The sequence below is a fragment of the Aythya marila genome (assembly GCF_965140915.1).
Source record: "Aythya marila genome assembly, chromosome: 12".
Lineage (NCBI taxonomy): Eukaryota > Metazoa > Chordata > Aves > Anseriformes > Anatidae > Aythya > Aythya marila.
Genome location: NC_139053.1, coordinates 1,690,737 through 1,712,407, shown reverse-complemented (window position 1 = coordinate 1,712,407; position 21,671 = coordinate 1,690,737). Strand labels below are relative to the sequence as shown.

At 41.4% G+C, this 21,671-nt stretch overlaps 1 protein-coding gene across 3 annotated transcripts in view; it reads left to right on the top strand.

Moving 5' to 3' along the window:
- Positions 1–4,447: 4,447 nt before the first annotated feature.
- ZNF536 (zinc finger protein 536) overlaps positions 4,448–21,671 on the top strand; it is a 350,265-nt gene continuing 333,041 nt past the window's right edge. For 2 of the 3 annotated variants that reach the window (XM_082769971.1, XM_082769969.1), the window contains exon 1: positions 4,448–4,575. The gene's annotated coding sequence lies outside the window, so the exon portion shown is untranslated. Of the gene's footprint in view, positions 4,576–6,170; positions 6,199–21,671 lie in introns of those variants that run through there. The other variant, XM_082769970.1, reaches the window with a different exon arrangement.

Below are 21,671 nucleotides of genomic sequence, written 5' to 3'. Positions count from 1 at the left end.
CTAGATGATGTCTTTTATGAGCATTTCCTTATCAATATTAAAGACTTGATGTTCTGCTCTTACTTGGAAAATAGACCCCCTCCTAAAGGCACTAAGTTTTCAATGGGCTTCTGCAGCCTTTGTTAAAAGAATGCCCAGTTGCTTATCATCTCTCTTTAGGAAGGAAATGCTGATCACGCTTTTTAAGAACAAAGGTAGGATTATTCCTCAGTCCTTCCTCATAAAGCAAACAACTTATAAATATTTAAATATATAAAGCTAATGTTTCTCCCCCACCCATTGTGTAAATTAGTATATGACCACTTATATTTTGGTGCTTCTGTGTATAAATCCCAGAATCACAGAATCACAGAATTTCTAGGTTGGAAGAGACCTCAAGATCATCGAGTCCAACCTCTGACCTAACACTAACAGTCCCCACTAAACCATATCCCTAAGCTCTACATCTAAACGTCTTTTGAAGACTTCCAGGGATGGTGACTCCACCACTTCCCTGGGCAGCCTGTTCCAATGCCTCACAACCCTTTCAGTAAAGAAGTTCTTCCTAACATCTAACCTAAAACTCCCCTGGCTCAACTTAAACCCATTCCCCCTCGTCCTGTCACCAGGCACGTGGGAGAACAGACCAACCCCCACCTTGCTACAGCCTCCTTTGAGGTACCTGTAGAGAGCGATAAGGTCGCCCCCGAGCCTCCTTTTCTCCAGGCTGAACAAGCCCAGCTCCCTCAGCCGCTCCTCGTAGGACTTGTTCTCCAGGCCCCTCACCAGCTTCGTCGCCCTTCTCTGCACCCGCTCAAGCACCTCCATGTCCTTCTTGTAGCGAGGGGCTCAAAACTGAACACAGTACTCGAGGTGTGGCCTCACCAGAGCTGAGTACAGGGTGACGATCACCTCCCTAGCCCTGCTGGCCACACTGTTTCTTATGCAAGCCAGGATGCTGTTGGCCTTCTTGGCCACCTGAGCACACTGCTGGCTCATATTCAGCCGACTATCAACCATCACTCCCAGGTCCTTCTCTGCCTGGCAGCTCTCCAACCACTCATCTCCCAGCCTGTAGCTCTGCTTGGGGTTATTGCACCCCAGGTGGAGGACCCGGCACTTGGCCTTGTTGAACTTCATGCGGTTGGCCTCAGCCCATCGGTGCAGCCTATCCAGATCCTCCTGCAGAGCCTTCCTACCCTCAAGCAGATCGAGTCTCATAAAATACTCCTCCCACCTCTTCTCCCACCTAGGCTTTTTGTTGTATTCATCAAACTTGTGAGATTTGGGATTTTCTTCCTTTTTTTTTTATGTCTGTCCAAAATAAGTACTTCTGAAATCCTGTAATTTCACAGAGGTGGAAATCACAAGGACTAACAATGTTGCCTGCCCTCAAAACCTCAGCTCTCATTTCCTGTCATCCTCCTTTTTGAAGTCTGGCAAGTCTGTATCTGATAGCTTCCATTGTCTGAGAAGGTGCTCCCTATTCTCTAAGACAGTGCGAGGACCTTGCAGACTAAGTCAAACAATGGACATTTCTTCTGCTCTTTCCTTCTTTCCCCTGTAGTGTTTTTGCCAAGTTAAAGCACTAGTGTAGTCCTGCCTACTTGTAGAAGAGGCACAGAAAAGGATAAAATCAACCAAAAAAGTAGTAGAAGTAGCTGGGGACAGAGAAGCCTCTGCAATTGAGAGGACATGAAGGCTCTGAAGAGAAAAGACCTTTCTTTGGATGCAAAAAGAGAAAAAAGGAAAAACATTGAGATGAGGGGAGGAATGGGAAGGAATACTGGAGGACACTACAGAAGTGCTGATGGTATTGGGGAATATTAGGAACTCTGAGCAAGGTTGGGGCAAAGCCCCCCTGAGCTCATGTCTGAGATCTTCTGAATCCAATCTATCCAATCAACATTTCTTAGGAGGCAAAACCTGTGACTGAGTCAATAAAATGTGGGGGGCATTTGTCTTTAGGAATGTACTCAGCTCACAAACCTACATTCTCTCTTCAAGCTCCACTTTAGGGAAGGATTGGCCATCCCAACCCAAATAATTATGCCTAACTTGTCCTGGGGAAAAGAATTTTGATTGGTTTTGTTAACAGCTACCTCCTGTGATATCACGATTGCCTGCATAGTAGCCTCCACTTCCAGATTTTGAGAAGCTTTTGCTTGATATGCTCTTCCTATAGAGTTGAATTGGATGATTATCTGCTGTCTAGGGAGGTGTTTCCTAATCTCTGTCCACTGGCAAGTTTCTGGAGGGAAATTTGTTCTCTCCAGAAAAATTAATAAAAAAAAAAAAAAAAAGAGAGAGGAGAAATTAATTTTTGCAAGAATTGGAGTCAAAGTCCTCATTCTCACTCTTTGTTTTCACTCTGTTCCACTGTCATTAAAAGAGCATCATGCACTTTTGCCAAAGGAACAGGAAATCCCAGTGAGATGTCTAAAGCTCCTCTGCTGTCAGTGCCATTTCACCTATCTCTAGCCAATATTATCTTTGTTTCAGGAAAAAAGAACCATGGGGTTTTCCTGAGCTCTCATTCTTCTGTAACTCTTTGTGTGGTGCTCTCAAATCTCATGGCTGACAGTGATTCCAGGTGCCTGATTTGGCCCCTGCTTCTGAAATTTCATCACCTCCTATATAGTTTGTATTGTGAAGCCCTAAGTCATTGAAATCATAAAGTGAAATCTGATATTAAAACAAAAAGGTACAGCTTATTCTTTTATGAGACAGCTAATAATGTTCAGCCTTGACAGGGTTAAAAGGCAACATCCATTTCCCCATTATCTTGTTTAAAAAGTGCCTTTTTTAAAGTCCATATGGCGACTTCCTTTCGACCTGCTTTCCCATCCTCGTCTCTTTGTCAGGGCTGTCACTTATAAAGAATCACTTGACTTACAATAACAAGTTCAAAAGAAGACAGAATATAATCAGTTGATCCACGAAGAATTGAAATAAAGAACACCCCCACTGCTCCAGTTATCATTCCCATAGAGATAGTGATATTATTGATGTGATTGCTATGCTAATTTCTATAGAAAAAACTTGTATTTTGGAATTTGTTCAAAGAGAATTTCAGACACATCAAATTGGAAAATGCAGAGTGAATTCCTAAACTTTTTAGTATAGGCATGGGATTTTTTTTTTTTTAACATTGAATAGATCTGAACAACTATTTATAAACTTCACGTGAAGTCAATTGGAAAAAAATCTTGCTCATTTTTGAGTTATTATAGAAAGTTAATTTACTGCAGTTCCAGAAAAAAAAAAAAAAAAAAAAAAAAAAAAAAGAGTCCTACAGTACCTATAGGATTATTAATATCATCCCTATAACCTGCAAGTGGGATTGGACCACAAAATCCAAAAATAGAGACTAGGGATTATAAAAGATGGGTACGTTTAAGTCCACTGTTTAGGACGAGCTAATTAATCTATACCCCTTCTTCTGCAATTCCATAGTCCCTCTGAGAATTGCCACAGACATAAACTTTTTTTTTTTTTTTTTTTTTTCCTTGGACTCCTATTTTAACTAGAAGGTTTCAGCTTGTGATGTTATGCTTTTTATGTAGTAAACTGATTTAAAATGTATGCCAGTCATCTTCAGGGAACTCATTTCAGTCAAGATGAAACTAGTCTTACCTGAATCAATGTTTTAAGTGTCCCTGTGGCTCGGCATTTTGAATAATCAATCTGTCTCCATCGCTTCTTAATCATGCGCATCACAGTCTTTTTTATTTGTCAACCCTTTCTGATCCTGGCTTTTTGTTATTAACATGCCCCTAATGTCACATGCAAGCCTTTTCTTTAAAACAAGCTGCTCATTGGTGTATTTTGATACTTTTTATTATTACTAAATCTTTTTTCCCATAATTACACCACAATCATTATATAATCCCATAACAAAGAGTCTATTGAGGCACCATGCTTTTGTCAACTATGGGACACAGAATCCATAATTGCATTATTCAGCCTCTCTCCCCCCCTCCTTCCCACCCCCCCCCCCCACCCCCCGCTTTATAGAAACACAACCTATTTCACCAGTCACATTTGCACCTTGTTTGCTTGGTTATATATTATTTACTAAATCGTTGCCCTGCGGATAAACCTTGTAAAGTTGCTTTAAAAAAGTTATTTGTTTGATAATTAAGTCCTGAAAACCCATCGTTTAATGATTATTCCGAACCCATAAGGCAGAGAACCTCCATGACGTTTTTCTCTAAGTTTAATTACCGTATGCTAATTTCCTTGCCTACTACGTGATTAATTAAAATCATATTTTCATAATCATTTGGCACTAGTATTGTTTTAGAATTATCATGATCCCCTAAATAGTGTATGTAAATAAAGTCGATTCTAATGGAAAGAATCAAAATGCAACGCTGAGGACCTTTATGTGTTTGTATGCATGCGATTGGCAACATAACTGGCTTATTTACATTAAATACGCCACAAGGTTACAGTGCAGATCAACGTCACTTTATCGCTGATTACTTCTCTTAAACGCCGGAGCGGTGACTGATGCTCCGGTCCCCCCGTCCACCGAGGTTTCCCCGAGAGTTTTTTTTGGGAGAAGCGGACTTTGCATAGTTTCGGGAGCAGGTAAGAGGGGCGCTTTGTGGAGCCCGCCGCTGCCCCCGGGGGCTCGGCGGCGCTGGCGGGGCGCGGGCAGGGGCGGCGGGGTCTGCGCGGGGTCTGCGCGGCCGCGGGGGCTGCACGGGGGCTGCGCGGGGCTGCGCGGGCAGCGGCGCTGGCCGGGGGGCTGCGGAGCGGCGCGGGCTCCTCGGGGTGTTTACACGGGCTCAAGGTCACGACCAAGCTGCGCCGTGTTAAATGGTTTCTTAGTTGCTAGACAGGGAGAAAAAATGGACGATCACAGCCCATTCTTTGTAGATTATTATATCAAGGGTTCAGCTTTTGGCTCATCAAAGCTAAATGCCGCAAGACCTATCTAGTTGCTGTGAATTATGCCAAGACGACAATGGAGTGCTTTTTTAATGGTACAATGCATTTCACCTACCAGATAGGGGGAGTCCACGCTGAGAGATGGGGATGTCTTGTGATGTTGGGTGATCAGTATCAATGAAGGGGGTTATTCTGAAAAGAGACAGATTAAAATAAAGCGCTCTTTGCTCGGGATGTGCTGGAAGCAGTTGGGAGGGCTACCCGGAGCGGGCGGCCGCGGCAGCCCCGCGCCGCACTTTTCCCCCTCCGCACAAGAAAATGATCAAGTCAATCATGTGGACATGCTTCATTATTCATTGAACACAATCTTTTACAACGCTCCGTTTACGTGCGGGAGTTTCTTCTACGCTTTGCTTTAAATTTTAAGGTAAGAAAGACAAAGGTAAAAAGGGGGTTTTGGAGGATCCGGGAGGCTCCCGCGAGCCATCAAAGAGGCTCCAAAGTCAGTCTGGAGTGTGTTTTTTTTTTTATTATTATTATTTCTTTTTAATCAGCGCAACGGGGCCTGCGTTTTCCACCGTGATTAAAAAAATACAGTATAATTAAATATCCATAGCAGTGACGTTTGCAAGCAGGGCTGTCAGGGGAAAAGCAGAAAATAATGAAAGGAGCGGAGAAGCCATTGAATGGCGCTATAGAACTTAGCCTGAAGAAAACCCTCCGTTTTTCCTCTTTCTCTCTCGTTTCTTTTAAAACCGTTACTTTACAAAAAAGGAGCGGGCGGGCGAGGCGAGGCGACGGGAGGCGAGAGCCGGCGGTGGCCGCGACACCGGCTGGGGGCTGCCCGCCCGCTGGCCCCAGCCCGCACCGACCCTGCCCCCTTAACTTGCCCAGAAACTTTTTGTTTTAAAGGCTTGCTGAGAAGCAAACTTTGCCGAAGTGACTTTAACCGCGTCCCCCCCTCCTCCCCCCTCCTTCCCTCCCCGTCGGAGGATCCCGGCTAATCGGGGTGTAATTTGTAAACTGCCCCCCCCCCCCCCCCTTTTTAAATCAAAGTTAGCTGATGCATACCATGTGTCAAACTTGTGAGATTCAAGTGCCTAAGAGACCTGCCATTTTGTGCTCTAATCGACCTCTTATGAATAGGAGCCGTGCATAATGCTGCGAGGAGCGTTGTGACATTCAAGTAGGCACTAAATGTCAGGCCAGGTCTCAGCCCTTGCGGGGGGAGTCGAGCGCGCCCGGCGGCGCCGCGGGGAGCGGGGAGGCACCTGCCAGCCCGCCGCCGGGGCTTTTGTCAGCGCCCGGAGAAAGTAACAGGTTAAGGAGGAAACTTAAATGGCAAGCCCCGGGGGGAGCGGCCCCGGCCAGGCGCTGCGCGGGGCTGGCGGGCGGGGGGCTCCGGGCGGGCGGCGGGATTACTGGGGGGACAGAAGGGTGTGGATTGGGGGGCGGAGGGGGGAAGGAGCGATTCTTTGATGGCGTGTAGGAAAAGAATCCAGCTTTTACTGCGCCCATCTGTTGCAGTGTTGCAGTTTTGCAAATAATTAATATATGTGTGTGTGTGCGCGGGAGGGAGAGGGCTGAAGGCAGCGGTGACGCCCGTGAACTTTAAACGCAAAATAAAAGGTCGTGAAGATTTATGCTTTTTTTTTTTTTTTTTTTTTTTTTTTTTTTTTTTTTCTTGCTGTTGTTATTATTATGTTTTTTTTTTCGGAGGGGACTCCAGCCGCAAAGTTAGTTGCCGGTGTCCCCCGGCGCGGCGGCCGAGCCGTTGGGGCGCCTCCGCCGCCGCGCTGCCCCCCCGCGGGCCCGTGGGTGCCGGCGGCGGGGAGGGGAAGGGAGAAGAGGGGAGGGGAGGGCTCCGGCCGCCGCCTGCCTGCTCGGCGGGCATTGTTTCGGGGGGCGTGCGGCGGGGCGGCTGTGGCCGTGCGCTATACACAGCGGAAAGGCGATTTCCCAGAGCCCTTTTTTTCCACTTCAGCCGCCCGGCGGGTCGGGGAGCGCCGTGGCCCGGGGGCCCGGCTTGGCTCGGCTCGGCAGCGCTGCGCGGTTGCGGAACGGGCGCTGCGCGGGAGCGGCTGCCCGGCCGCCCGCGGCTGGAGCGCTCTGTGGGGCTGCGCTCCCCCCCCCCCCCCCCCCCCGTGCAGTTTAAAATAAATCCAACAGGGGCCGTGTTTGCTGAGCTGATTTGACCGGTTGATACAGATAGCAGCGGCGAGCCTCCCTGCTTATGTGGAAAAAGACTATTTTAAGTGTCATAATTAAGTTTAGAAGCCTTGTTTGGGCTCATTCACTGCTCGAAATAAAAAGGACTGGCTGCTTTTAGCCCCTTTCTGAAGGGGTTGGCTAAGCGCCTCTGCACGTTCGCTTGGAGAAGAATGTTTTATTTTCTAGTTTAATATTAGAAACTATATTTTTACTTGTTTAAACCGGATTTGATTATTCCTGCGGAGATTTTTTTCTCTCCCCCCCTTCCTATCACTCCAATCTTTGTTCATTGTTCATTGACTGTAGAAGGCTGCTTAGATGTACGGGGGGGGGGGGGGTTGGGGGGGAGGGAGGGGGACTTTCTGGTTTGATGTTGAAATAGTAAACCTGAATGAGGAGGGTGGCTGGAAAAGTGGACATTGCAGCTTTAATTAACTTCAAAATGCTTCAGTGAGGACCAGAGCGTAGTAGTGACGTTGCCTCATAAATCTGTCCAGCACAGTGCGTTGCATTGAACTATTACAGTATCACCGTCATATTGAATATTCACTACCTATCCGGGAGCATATTTGCATAATTGGATCTTTTTTTAAATGAAACTTGTTTGAAAAAAAAAAACAAACAAAACCAAAAAAAAACCAAAAGCCCAAGTGAAAACCGCGGAGATCTGCATGATTATAAAGAGTTCAAACATATCCGAAAAGTAAGTGACCTGCATAAGTACATCAATAGGTTAAGTGCAAATAAGATGAGAAGTGCTTCTGAAAGCTGTACATTCCCTATGTGGTCTCTTGGGTTATTTCTCAATAGCGGGATTTTTTTGTAGCCTCAGGGGTTTTAGGTTTTCTGTCTGCTTTCATAACTTTTTCCCTCACAGTTCTTATACAAGGTGAGGCTTTTGTACAGTGCCTGTGTACCTGTAGTGATATTTTGAAAGAAAATAGATTAATAATTTGTAATTCATGGTGTTTGAGTTGTATAATTACAGCTGCTGTGGAAGGGGAATGCATATTGCTGTTATGTTTGTGATCATCGAACAGATCATTACTAAATACTTCAGAATATTCAAAGATCGTGCGTGTGTGTGTGTTTGCGTACGCTTAAAATTTGACTTACTTAACTGAGCTGTTACTTCTTAAATCACATAGGTAAGTAGTTTTTTAATGTGTTTCTCCTCTCTCGTTTCACTGAGGTTGAAGATTACTGAAGTAATTAAAAATGCCAGGAATTTTTGGAGGGAATTTAGATTATATGTGAAAGCCATCCCCTCCTAGCCGAAGGGCTGGTTTGCCATATCGCAGGTTTGGATCAGGCAGGTTTGGAAGTATTTTGCAAAATAAGATTCTGGTGTAGCAGATGCTGTAGGGACAAACTTGTGGAGCGAAAGCAGTTGGAAGCATTGCTGCCTCCTGGAAGGGGAGCAACGATCCGTGGGGATGGCAGAGCAGAAGTGCAAAGTCTGTGTGCAGCCCAAGCCTTGCCCCGGCTTTCTCCCCCCTCGCCGAAGGCTGCTTTAGTTATGATGTCATTCTGATAGTGGAGAGCAAATGTCTTCTGATTCTACCATTAAACGCCTGGCTGATTTGCCTGATAATGATAGCATTGACGTCCTGCTCCTTGACAAATGCAAGCCCTGTGAGCCCTATGAATTAACTTTTTTCCCATGGATGAGAGCTAGCTAGCTTTACGACTCATGAATGTAGCAGCGCTTCTTTGACAGATTACTTTGAACCTTCTCATTTCTGCAACAAAAACCCTTCCCCGAAATGCTATTTCAGTTTAACTGCTAGTAGACCCCTGCACAGTTTGGGCCTGATTTGCAGAGCTGCTGAGCACTCACCACTTCCACTGACTTCAGATGGAGTTGTGGGTGCTCAGCAGCTTTGAAAATCAGGCCCTGTGTTCAATTAAAGGTTAACGCTTGCTTGCTTTCTTTTTCCTTTTTTTTTTTTTTTTTTTTTTTTTTTTCCCTCTTCCTTTCTTCCCTTTTTTATTTTTATTTTTTAAAATTGTAAAGTTAGTCAGCTAAGGAGGGCTCTATGATTTCTAGTCGTTATAAAAATGTTTGTAAATAGCCTGAGATGTTTGCCCTCCTCGCCTGTCCTGTTTTTCCCTTTCTGCTATCCTTTTTTGTTTAATTAATCTTCTAATGGATGCACTGTTAATATTTTAATCTTTTGAACAAAAGAATCATAAATGAGTTGTTTAAAGTTTTCAGAATGTTGTAGAAAGAAAATGTCTCCAGTTTGGTAACAAGTGCTTAGAGAATCGGTTGCTGTTTCAGACCATGCACTAGAAGGGACTCTTGGTACAGCTGATAAAGCCTGCAGTGGGGACACTTTCCTTTATCTGTTCTGTCCTCAGATTTTGCTCGTGACTATGAATTTGTATCACTGCAGGTAAATGAAATTTAACATGATTTATTTTTTTTTAAAGTGCCACTGGCTTAAAGTTTGTTTTCATTTGCTGTTCAAATGATGACAATTAACAACTGCAGATGTAAGAAAGGTTAGTCCCTCTATTACATTTGCAGGAAATGCATCTAGAATATTTGCATGCTAAAGCTATGTTTTGCAAATGAGGTCGTGAAGATACAAGTTGCTATGACAGAAATACTGTATTAAATGTGACTGTAACTTGATCAATTGTGTAGAAGAAAAAGGAACTGTTCTAAGGGCTTTTTGACTTCTGAACATATTTGAGCTCTCTAATACTCAGCAAGTTGGCTGGTGCTGTCTTTACTGAAGACTTTTATATAATGAAGAGGCTGATTGTCATATTTTTGTCTGTGCTAGAGGCCAATAGCCCAACCCATTCATTATCAGGAGAGAGTAGCCTGGAAGTTGCAACATCAGGACCACTGCTTTGCTTGCAGCAATGAAGATAGGGCTGAGATCAGAAATTGTGAACTTCAGTACAGAAAGCTGACACATTCGGTTGTTTATCCACCATGGTAGTCTTAGGTGACCAGAGTTTTGCGTTAGAACAGATGTAGAAAACCCACCAGTCCATTAACATGGATTGTGCTTATTCCCCCGGAAGCACAAGTTTCAGCAAGCGTAGGAAAATCAGGAGAAGTCATTTTTCCAAATGTTTTTGCTTGAAGTTGACTTTGAATTGCACAGGTGTTTTTAGAGTGCTTTGACTAGATAAATAAATAAATAAAATGCATGGGTTTATATGAACTTTATAAAAAACAAACAAACAAACAAAAAAACGAAGAGAAACCATAAATAGATTTATTTTCCCATTTTGAATGAGGACAGTTACAGCTTTTAGTATCTTCTGATTTAGTGTGGTTTGTTGGGAATTGTAAGCAAATTTAAATTTTAATCTCTGAATTTCTCTCAGATATCTGATTAGATGTATGTAGGCTCTTCATACCGCTAAAAGCAGGATGATACTGAAAAGCCATTTTTATATCCTCTCATTCACACCTTGCATTTTTTTGCCTTATTCTTTGCCCCATCTTCTTTGAGGCATTTTGTGCATCTGCTTCGGAGGTGCAAGCAATTCGTATTCAGGGAAGGAGGACATAGATGAAAAAATAGAATAAGTATTCTTTCTTTTATAGAAATATGAATAAACTTATTTCTGGAAACTGTAGATGGAAATCCAGATTTCTCTAGTGAAGACACTCCGGGCACAGATGTTCACAGAACAGGAAAAGAGGATGAGTTACTGAAAGAAAAAATGTAAAAGTAAAGTAATTCTGATATGTTTAATTAGATGATCTTAGGGTTATTGTACAAATGTGTGGCTGTAATTTCTGTTTTTGTGTCTGAATACAGAATGTGAACTTTTTCTAACTAAGTTGCTGGTCAGGATCAGACCTTGGATAGAAACAAGTGAAAATTGTAACGATCTGATGGATGTTTGTTGCTTAACATGAAATAGATGAGTGGTGCTGGTTTGAATTTGAGTGGATCACAATAACTGCTGTGACATTTTCACTCCTATTGGCAGGTTAAGAAATGAAGCTAAGCACTGAGAGATGTGAAGTATCTTTTCAGAGACAGCAGACATCCGGATCAGAAAAGAGGCACAGAAATAGGGTAGCAGGGGGGCATTTGGACTGCCACTGCCCAACTGCACCAATGCTGTGACTAAACACAGTCCCAGAGAGAAAATTCTTCCAGTAGTCTGAATTTGGCACCTTTTCCTTATGTTTAAATTCACTCTAATTTTCAGGTGCATCTTACTAGATAACCAGATGCATCAAAAAAAAAAAAAAAAAAAAAAAAAAAAAAAAAAGAATTACAGAGGAGTAATAATAATTAGCCTCATTGTTTGTGTTTTTTAAAAATTGTAAGATGGGGCCTTGAAAGTATTTTGAAGTCACTGTTTTTAGAGGTCTTAATCTAAATACTGTATGATGTGAGATTGTTTTTTAAAGAGAAGGGTTCATTAGGTCAAGTTGAACTATATTAAAGACAAACAATTTTGTTATAATCTGACTGTCTTTTAAACACAGATGAAGAAAACAGTACTAAAATAGCCACGGCAGCCTCAGTATCTGATCTTTTCTACATCACGCATTGCAGTATTTGAGACTCATATAACTAAAAGCAGAATTAGGTAATTCATAACAAATATTTGCCATGCTATGAAAAAAAGCAGTGCTGCCTTTTGTGGTAGGATGTTAACGGAGAATTCTGCAGGTTACAATGCCTGAAAATAACGATGGTGGCTTAGACAGCACTCTCACCGCGTGGGGTGAACAACAGAACTAGCTGCCTCAAAACCAGCTGCTCATTCTTGTATGTTAGTGTTAAATTGCCCAGCTGTAGGCATCTTGGGCTTCCAAAGGGAGCTGGCACTTGCTGGGAGGGTTGAGGTCGGTGGAGTTTTCTGCCCGCTCCACAGCTCTGAAAATCAGGCAGCGGTTCTCCCAGGTGGGCTACCCACAGTGCCAGGGAAATGCTGCTGTGGAAAATTTGGCCCTGGATCAGTTTTATCGACGGGAGAACAAAAAGGGGGGGTGGGGGTGGGGAGTGGGAGGAAGGAGAGTACAAGTTGACTTTTGCCCACTGTGGGCTATGTAGCAGTGGGGGAAACCTTGGTTGCCTGTAGTGGGGGCTGCCCGTGGCTTGTGCTCTGCCTCGGGGCAGAGAGTGGGGCCTGGGCAGGCAGGGGTGTCCCGGGGAACTTCCTTGCCTTCAGCCTCAAATGGGTCAGGGAATCACAGTACGAAGTTACAATTAGCTGTTCTCAGCCTAAATGTGAACTTCATTGTAATTTCTTCTATAACATTTCTTTTTAAACTGTGATAAGCACTGTTACAAACTTTTTCTCCTGTTTTATGCCTTTGGGATGTTATTGCACAGTCGTTGTGGTTCTTTGTGAGGAAGGTGGGAGCCCTGCTTGAGCTCCTTGATACTACCAAGGGGTCATCACAAGTCCCACAGTCCTACTCAGTGACAACAGGGCTGTGCTCATTGCTTCCTTGCTCGTCCTGGCCCCTACTGATCTGTGACTTAACACATGTGATAGTACAGGTTGCAGGGCTGGCCCTATGTTTATTTTGTGAAATGGCACCATGATTTGTATTACTATTGTTTTAGGTCACTCTCAGAAGTTGGTCTCCATAGATTTGTTCAAACATTGTTACCATCAATCTTGTCATTGGTATATCAGTAGTAGATATAGATAAATACAGATATGTCCCTTTGATCTAAAATTTATAAAAGCATGGATAAATAGGAAACTTGGGCAGAATTACTTCATACAAAGGATAATAAACATATGGGATAGATTACCAGCAAGGAAAAGAGAAATGAGTTGAAGGGAAGCCTAGGTTTCTTTCTTGAGAAAGAGCTTGTGAGAGTCAGGGAGAAGAAAGCAAGGAGGTGTAAAGTCAGGTTTCTGTTAACGATGACTAACATGGTGGGTTGGATGCTCATGTCCTAACATTTCTTTTGGTAGCACTTCATGGATGGTTACATTTTATTTTCATGCATGTTTGTTAACATTGGCTCTGTAGGTCTATGAGTGTTCCTTTTTTCTTCAGGGATGAGTAGAAATGTTAAAACATAGGGCAGTGCAAAATTTTGTTTTTGATGTCAGTATTTTTCAAGGTGACAGAAAAAGTATCTTGTGTTGATGGACTGAATTAGGGACGAATCTTGTCTTCTCTGGAGTAAGTTTATAATTGACAAAGGAAGCAGAAACAGCCTTCTGCTCTAGGAACAAGGAGTTTTTGATAGACATTTGTCCTGGTTAAACCACAGTGGTGCTGGAAAAGTTCTGGAAAAAAAAAAAAAAGGCACATAGACAAGCTCTCTTTGTTGTTTCGTTGTTGTTTGCCTCAAGAATTTGCATGAACATTTTTGTAGGTTTCAGTCCATGACTTCTGAGTTTTTCGAATGTTAGGTGTTGACCCAGTGTTGGTAAACAACTCTAGTTTTGAAACTGTTGCTACAGGTATCTTTTCACTGAAGCATTGTTTCATTGGAATGTACCCCTGCATTTTTTATGTAAATTATGGGTCTCCTCTCTGAGTAAAGTGCACAATATTTGTTTGATTTTTATGTGGTTTCTAGGATTTAATTCTGTTCCTCTTATTTCAGTTGGGACAGGACCAGGTCTGTAGATAAAACCTCCTTTCCACACCAGGCGAGTCTCATGTGATCCCTAGTTTCACTGCAAATACGACGTGCAATTCCCCTGATTGTAAAATTAGTGCAAAGCCTGGTGTTCTCAGAAAGCATGTAAGATCCTGCTTCATTAGTCCAAGTACAAAAAGAAATCCAAACTTTTGAGTTTATAAAATGCAAAGGTTATGGGCTACTGAAAATTGAAATGTATAATAAAATGACTTCATTTACCTTTTAAAGGGACCTATTCTTCATTAACTTATTGAGATTTTGCTATAGGAGTGTAATTCCTCTTAAGGCTAATAAAATAATTGGTAGAAGATATCCCAGCGTCTTTATTAGTACCATAATACCAGCTAACAAAACTCTCCTGCTCTAAATACTCCCCTCCTTGGAATTTACCATAAAATTTATTGCAAAATAGCTCAAATATTTTAAAATATCCTTGAATGTTTTAAAGAACAGGAGTTCAAACATCTTTCTTTTACCTGAGCACAGAAAGCTATACGTATGTGATAAATGAACATGCTATTAATTAAATTGGCAGTAGGAAATCCACAACCACTTCTGGATTAGAATTTCAATCTATTGAATGTTTTGGTAGAGTCTTTGGCATGCTAGGTGCTTTCCAAATATAGAAGTATAGTTTCTGGCCAGAATGAGCTGGGGTTTTCTTCTCACAGTTGAAAAATGCTAGTTCATTAGTTTGCAGCAACATGCTGAATCTTCGAAGGATTTCTCAGGTCCACAATTGAATTTCAGCTCAAAATGAAAGAGTTGCATCTCTGCACTTCATTATGGACTGGTGATTATGAAATGCACCTGGGTCACAAGAGAGCTGGATACAGATCGTTCCTCTCATATCTGATTTGAATCAGCTTCTTCAAATCAAGTTTCTCACATCCCAGGTGAGCGCTCTAATAACCACACTTTGGCTTTTCCAAGGTGGGTCTTTTTGAGATCCTGCTTAAGGCTATTCCAATTTAAATAATAATTTAATTATTCAGTAGGTTAGAAGAGGGCTGATTCTTGGCTTGGGCACTCAAGTGTGATGTGAGAGACTGGGTCCAGCTTTGTTCTGTTGCAGAATCTTGTACCCGACAGCACTGAGAATGATACAGTGAGAGCATCTGTGTTCATAATGCTGTTTGGCTGTCTCTTCCTTCAGAGAAGTTGTAAAAGCCATAATGAGGAACAAAAGGAAATTCTGAAGTCTTTAAGTGATGTGGGGAAATTGTTCCCTACTCAGCTCTCTACCTTTCTTGTAAAGTTTGTGATCCATTGTTTATAAAAATCAGTTGTTGAGGGGACATGTCTTGGTAACGCAGAATGCTTTCATCTCAAAATGAAGTTTTGTTACCATTGTTTCATTCAATGGATTGTGTGTGTGAACAAAACTGATTAACTGATTTTCCCCTGAGCACTGAGCATCCAGCTGTAGGAGGCACAACAGGTGTAGGGTTAGTCCCTTCTCCTGTAAAGCCTTGAACCTCTGTATGATGCAGGGTTTGGGGATGGCTCTTTGTCCTACTGTGAGGTGGAAATGCCATGTTAAGGCCACAGGCCTTAGGGATACAAGGCATACTGCTAGTGCTCCATCCCTCACAGAGAAACTCGTGTGAGATGTAAAAGACCTGTGGAAATGGGAGGTTTCTCTGTCAGATTTTCTTAAAAAGGGTAGTAAAAACATCCTCATCCATAGAAGGGGGATCTGCAAAGGGAGGAAACCCTTCTTTGCCTGGAGTCAGAAATACTTATTTTGATAGCTTCTGTCTCCTCTGTCTTTCATTCTTAACTTCTCTGGCAGCGCAACTCTGGCAGATCCCATGCTGTATTGGTTGGTTCCCCTTCTGGCTGCTCTGCAACAGTGGTGGATGGGAGCCAAGGGAATAAATATAGCTCCAAGTTCCAGTAGTAACCCCCTGCCAGACTTCTACACAGAAACCTGGGAGGTCACTGAGGGAATGAGTGATAAAGAGTTTGGGCAGGCCCAGATCTGACTTCCCCAGCAGAGAGTATTTCTGCAGTCCTAGGGAAAGGGGAAAAGGTGCTGCAGGGCCCCACCACTGCCTTTGTTTCTGTGCAGAACTGAAAGGATCTGTAGATGAATTTCAAAAGCAGTTACCATTGGCTGTGTGGTTTCCATGTGAGTTTATTAAATGTGAACATTTTTATATATAAAAATAACTTCACCATTTTGTTATTTCCTTTTACGTATTTCACTCCGGTTGGAAAAATGAAATCAATCTAGTCAGCTTTTCATCAGTTTCTCTCTGGCTGTCATGCAGTTGCACAATGCTGCAGTGCTTGGCTAGCAAAAATGTTTACAATGAAAAATTGTTTTCAATGGGATTAAAAAAAGTATCATGGAAACGTTTTTATTGATCTTCAATTTTTGTGCTTTTTTTTTTTTTCTTTTTTCTACAAAACCTAAACTACATCAATGGTGTTCCTCTAATTTGATGCTATATTTTCTATATATACTTGCATTGTATAGACAGTATATAATCCTCTGTCATGTAGCACAAAAAATGCTAGCTTGAGTATTTCTTATGAATTGGTTCAAAGTCTGTGGAAGTCCATGAGCACCTTACAGTTGACTTTTTGAAGTCAAACCCTTAATCAACTGTCTGTAAATATCTGTTGTAGTTGGGTTAAGCTATCTCCATTGTTTAGAACTGGTCTGAGTTGCTGTCATCTAGTAATGCTGTGACATCTCTTCCTACAGCTGAGACAGATTTGGGAATATATCTTCAACCCTTACAGACCTTTGCTGCCACTGGCACCCAGTGAAATTTTACATGTGATAAAATGCATAAAATCAGATCCTTGGTAGATTAACTATAATAAGGTACTTTGGAGTAAAATATTGGCTGGAGGTTACCTTTTGCATGAAAGCTCTTAATTTCTTTCTTTCCTATTTTTTATCATTATTATTATTAGTGATGAATGTTTAATTGGTTTGGATTTTAATTTATTTTGCTTTCTAGTATAAATGGCAAAGAGCTTTTTCTGGGGAAACTGCCCAAATCTATGGATATTGACAACTGCTTTACGAATACAGGGACTCGGGCAGCATGAGAAAGCATCGCACCTCTCAAGGGGTGGCTGCTGTTAATAACAGAGCTGTCTGACATGAGCACCCAGAGCTTCCCTTGTCCCATTTCCCACACTGCCTGACTTCTTTCCTTCACTCAGTTTCCTTCATTTGCCAGCACAAGCCTTTGTAAAGAGGAGAAATGCATACCCTTGGGTACTCTTTGAAAAGTGGTAGCCTTCCTGTTAGAGAATCATGAATTTCACAGGCCCAAGCTTGTAAACACTTTTTCAATGCTTTTATGAAAATTGACCACTGAGTTCACTAATTGAAAACCTTAATGAATGTTTTAATGACCAGATCTATAGCCATCTGTGACTTAGTATCCTGTTTTCAGGTGTGAGTTGGATCACTCAAATTTAGCTTGCTTCTAATTGAAGTCATCACCAGACAAGCAAAAAGATACTGTTTTATAAATACGATTTTCAAGCCTCTTTCCAATACCAACTGTTGATTAGCTACTTCTCACATTATGACACTAAACTCACTGATTTCACACGCAACCTTTTACTTACCGAATACAGCTTTTGTAGTGTATTCCCATTCACCATTAAGTTAAACAACTTGCATTTGATGAGGTCTTCTGTTGTTGGAAAGAAAGGACGTATCACACAGGCTTTTTCAGTGACAATGGCAGGGGTATTGCAATTTATGATTTACATTTTTAATAAAACCAGGTAGATTTGAAAACTATTTACACATGTATAGTCTGTAATGTAACACAGTTTTCATTCAGCTGCTCTGTAGCTAGTATGAACATTTAAAGTAGATTTGATGCCTCTAAAACAGTCTGGCTGGTGCATATTCTTCAACTGCATGACATTTGTTCATGTACCTCTTTAGAAGATATTGATGTTTTTAATCAGACAGGGACTATTTTTTCTGGGTATACTTTGCTTTGACGAGATTTTCTGTTGGGAGATTGGGCTTTTGAAGAAGTGTTTCATATATTTGAGTCAAGTAAAATATTACCTATCAGAGCGAGAGACCCTCTTATGTTGCTCCTTTACAAATACAGATTTAGAAATAAGTCCTCAGTTTTTATTGTTCATTGTTATTATTACGCATCATATATCTTTTACCGATTGTGCTTTTATTCTTGATTTAATTATATTTGTTATGGAGCAAATGTTTTACTATTTAAAAAAATCATGTCATAATTCTGTGGTTTCTGATTTGTGAATGAAAATACCCCTGAACTCCCAAATAACTTTTTTTTTTTTTAAGTGTCAATCTCTCCACTTTTCTCTCTGATGTTTGTGGTGAGGCTGAAAAAAAGAAAGAAAATAAAAAAACACAAACAAATAGAAAGCGAAGCATTGGCATTCAGCATGCTGCCAGCTACGTGTAGATGTACCAGACCTATGTATCAGAGCAAGAGTTTAATGACAAAAAATTTTTTCAGGGTCCCTCTGTGGCTTGCCACAGTGCCAGGAAAATGTTGTGAGGAGGAGCAGAGCTGGCAGATAACGTGAGGAACAGTATTGGATGTGCCTTTTCAGGCTTGTTTTTTTGACAGCATTTCCTCCTTTTATAATCACCTCTTTCTTGAAATAGGAAATCAGTTAAAAATCAGACCTCTTCTGCCTTCTGCCTCTCTTAGGACTTGTGTGTATTTTTTTTTTTTGTTTGTTTGTTTGTTTTGGAGATTTGTTCAGAAAGCATTATCTGTGTAAATGGAAGTTCTGCTAGGCTTGGGAGCCATTTGTACCTTTTTCTGGGTCTTAGGTGTTTCTTGGTTCTGTACTTACAGAGTGTAGAATTTAGTCCCCTTCAGTTACTTCCATTTTGGATTTGCCCCCTGTTGAGATCATTATTTAGTACTAGGACAGTTTTTATATGTTGAGTAGGGATCATTTATTTCTATAGAAATAAGAGGACTTAACAGCAGTGCACAATCTATATGCAAAACCCTACTAAGATAATTTGTACTTAAATGTGAACAACATTAATTCTAAACAATTTTCAGCCCTTATTTAGTCTAATCATTGCTGGACATCTAAGTGAAGAAGGTTCTTCTAACTTATTAGTTTATTATCAACTATATTGCCAACACTTAAACCCTTCGATTAGGTAAACCAGTTACCTATTATTCTATTAGGGCTTGCTGCTCTCTGGTTAAGTCCATCGTGGAACTCCTGCTGCCTAGGTGCAGATGCCCCATCCTTCTATAAGAAGGTGTATGTGGAATTTGGCTACTGCACAAGGAGGATGTAAATATAGGAATTACTGAATAATACTTCAGTATTTTATAGGATGCCTGCATGTATTTCTTAAAACTGTATGGTATGAAAGTATCTATAGAAGGAATAAATGTGATTATCTTAGAGAAATCCATCTGGTAAGACCAAGAAGACTTTGAAATAGTCTCTTTTTTTTGTTGTTGTTTGTTTTTTTGTTTCTGTGACTTACAAGTTTAAGTTTTCTGAGGAAGATCAGGAAGGTTTTTTTTTTGTTTTTTTTTTGTTTTTTTTTTTTTTGTTTTTTTTTTTTTTTAAGCAGAAGTTTCTGTGGCTTTTAGGAGTTACTTAGTGTTTGTGTGGAAGACTGTATGCTCTCTCAGCTGTGAATGGTTGGTGGTTCTCTATTGTTTGTTTCATGAATCAAGTTTCCGATTTATAAACGTGCTGTTCACATACATGTAAATAATGTCAATTAAAGCTGTCCAGAGAAAAAGCTTACTGCTGTGGTGTTATATGACTCCACATATACTTCTTCAGCTGATCTTAAAATGAACATTTCTATAGTAGCATTTGAGTTAGTGTGGAACCAGTGGCATTGAAATGTACTTAGTTGTTTTACTAAAACTGGATGCCAAGTGTTAAAGCACATGCTTGGGTCTATGCTTAGGTCCACTATGAACTGTGGAAAATTCTCGTCACAGTTCTCTTAGTTAAGGAGTTATAATTTATAATGCTGGATCTAGGAGTTGAAGCACTTTGAAAGCCCACAAATTCTCCCTCCCCATTTGTTTTTTAATCTCTGTTGCTCTCATCAATAATCCATATGATTTCAAAAGTCATATGTGGTCTTAAAATTGTTTCTTAAATTTGCTGGAGTAGTAGTTCTAAAAAATATGGTTCAAAGGAATAATACTTTAGAATCATTGTGGTCTTGAATTACAATTAAAAGAAGATGTATTAAATATAAACAAAAGTAGCATTCATACAAATGTTAATTAAGCTCATGTCACAGAGCCTTGCTTCTTTGTGAAGAGCAGAAAGGCTCTTCTCATTTTCTTGTTCCTTCCACTGAGACTTGTTTGGTGGCCTTCTACCACCTCCTCTCCATAGCAAAACTGCTTCAGACTTCCAAAGTGGCCATTCTCATAATCTGCAACTAGTCGTGGCTCTGTAGCTAAAAAGATGGGCCTCTGAAGCAGTCACTGTGAGGGTAGCCTGTACTGGCTAAAGGAAGAAGAAGTGTGGAAATCATAAGACTTGTAGGGAGCTCTGTGATCAGGCAATGGCAATGTGTGGTGATATGTACATGGGCAGTGCATATAGCTAGAGGCCAAGACTTGGGCAGGAGCTGGAAGACTGGTGCTTACTTCATGCTGGTGAGGTGGAACATCAGGGGCACGGGGACTGCCAGCCATGGTCCGTGGTCTGACTTGGGAGCCCTGGTAAGGAAAAGGAAGGTGGAGAAATGATGGGAGAAAAGTCTTTTACTCTATCCCAGGAGAATGTTAGTTGGTATGCATTCAGATCAGAGCAATCTTACACTCTCACAGGTTGTTCTGAACTAATATTTGCTAATTTAATTTTCTTTGCAGACCTTGATATCAAAGTCGCTGAACTTTCCTTTTTTGCTGGAACTTGTGGTAAAATAAGAGATCTATACCAAATATTGAAAAATTAGCCTTAACAGAATGAAAAAAGAACATGCTAAATATCCTAAGTAATGATATAAATAAGGTGCCATGTCATTCTGCCCACCCTCTTTCATTCAAAACCAGATTATGTTCTTCATCTCTCTAATGGCACTATTAGCAAAATCATATTGGAAGCCAGAACCTTATTTGTGATGTTGTTTCTCCCTTGGGGCTGATATTGAAGCACGGGCACAGTATAAAACTTCAGAAAGAAGGCAAATATCAGCTACTTTTAGCCCAGGATTAGCAGTTAGGACTCTTGAGTGTCATCCGAACATTGATTATTTGTCAGATAATGCAATTACATTTAATGGAGGGCACTGCTTGGGAGTTACATAGTTTAACTAGCACGTTTGGTCTTTATGCATTATACCTTGTTCCGAGTCGCAATGGAAACAGGAGTGATGCTTGACACTCAGTTGCGGTAATATTTTTCCAAAGTGGTTGCATATCACAACACTGACAAACCCCACAAAACACCTGTTGTGTGGTCTTTGCTGCTGAGTCGCATTTACTTTCCTCACTGGGAGGTGGAAGCTGCAGAAGAGTGGTGCTGGAGAATGGTGTCACACATTGTGCGCCTGTCACTGAGCTGACACACTTGCTATTGACTGTGACATGCCATTTACATGAAACCATTAGGTGCTACTGCAGCTTATGGCACAGTATAGGTTATGCAGCAGATTGCAATCCATTTTTGTCTGCATGACAGACCAGCCAAGTGAAGCTAGAATCTGAGTCCCCAAATTTCAGGGTTTCCACTCTCCCATGAAAAGAAAGGAGGAAAAGAACCTAAAATGGTTTAAAATGTCAGAGAAGAATCCTGTCCCTGTCCTTAGGTGAACCTGGATAGTAATAGGGAGGGTTAAACTGAAGGTGTGTGGAGTCCCTCCGGTTGTGTCACCTGCAGACTGAACAGTTCCTGAACGTTCACCATAGGAGCCGGAGGTACCATATTTTAAATGCTCTGATATCACAGTGATAACTATAATGTAAATGCTCCTTCAGACAGAAA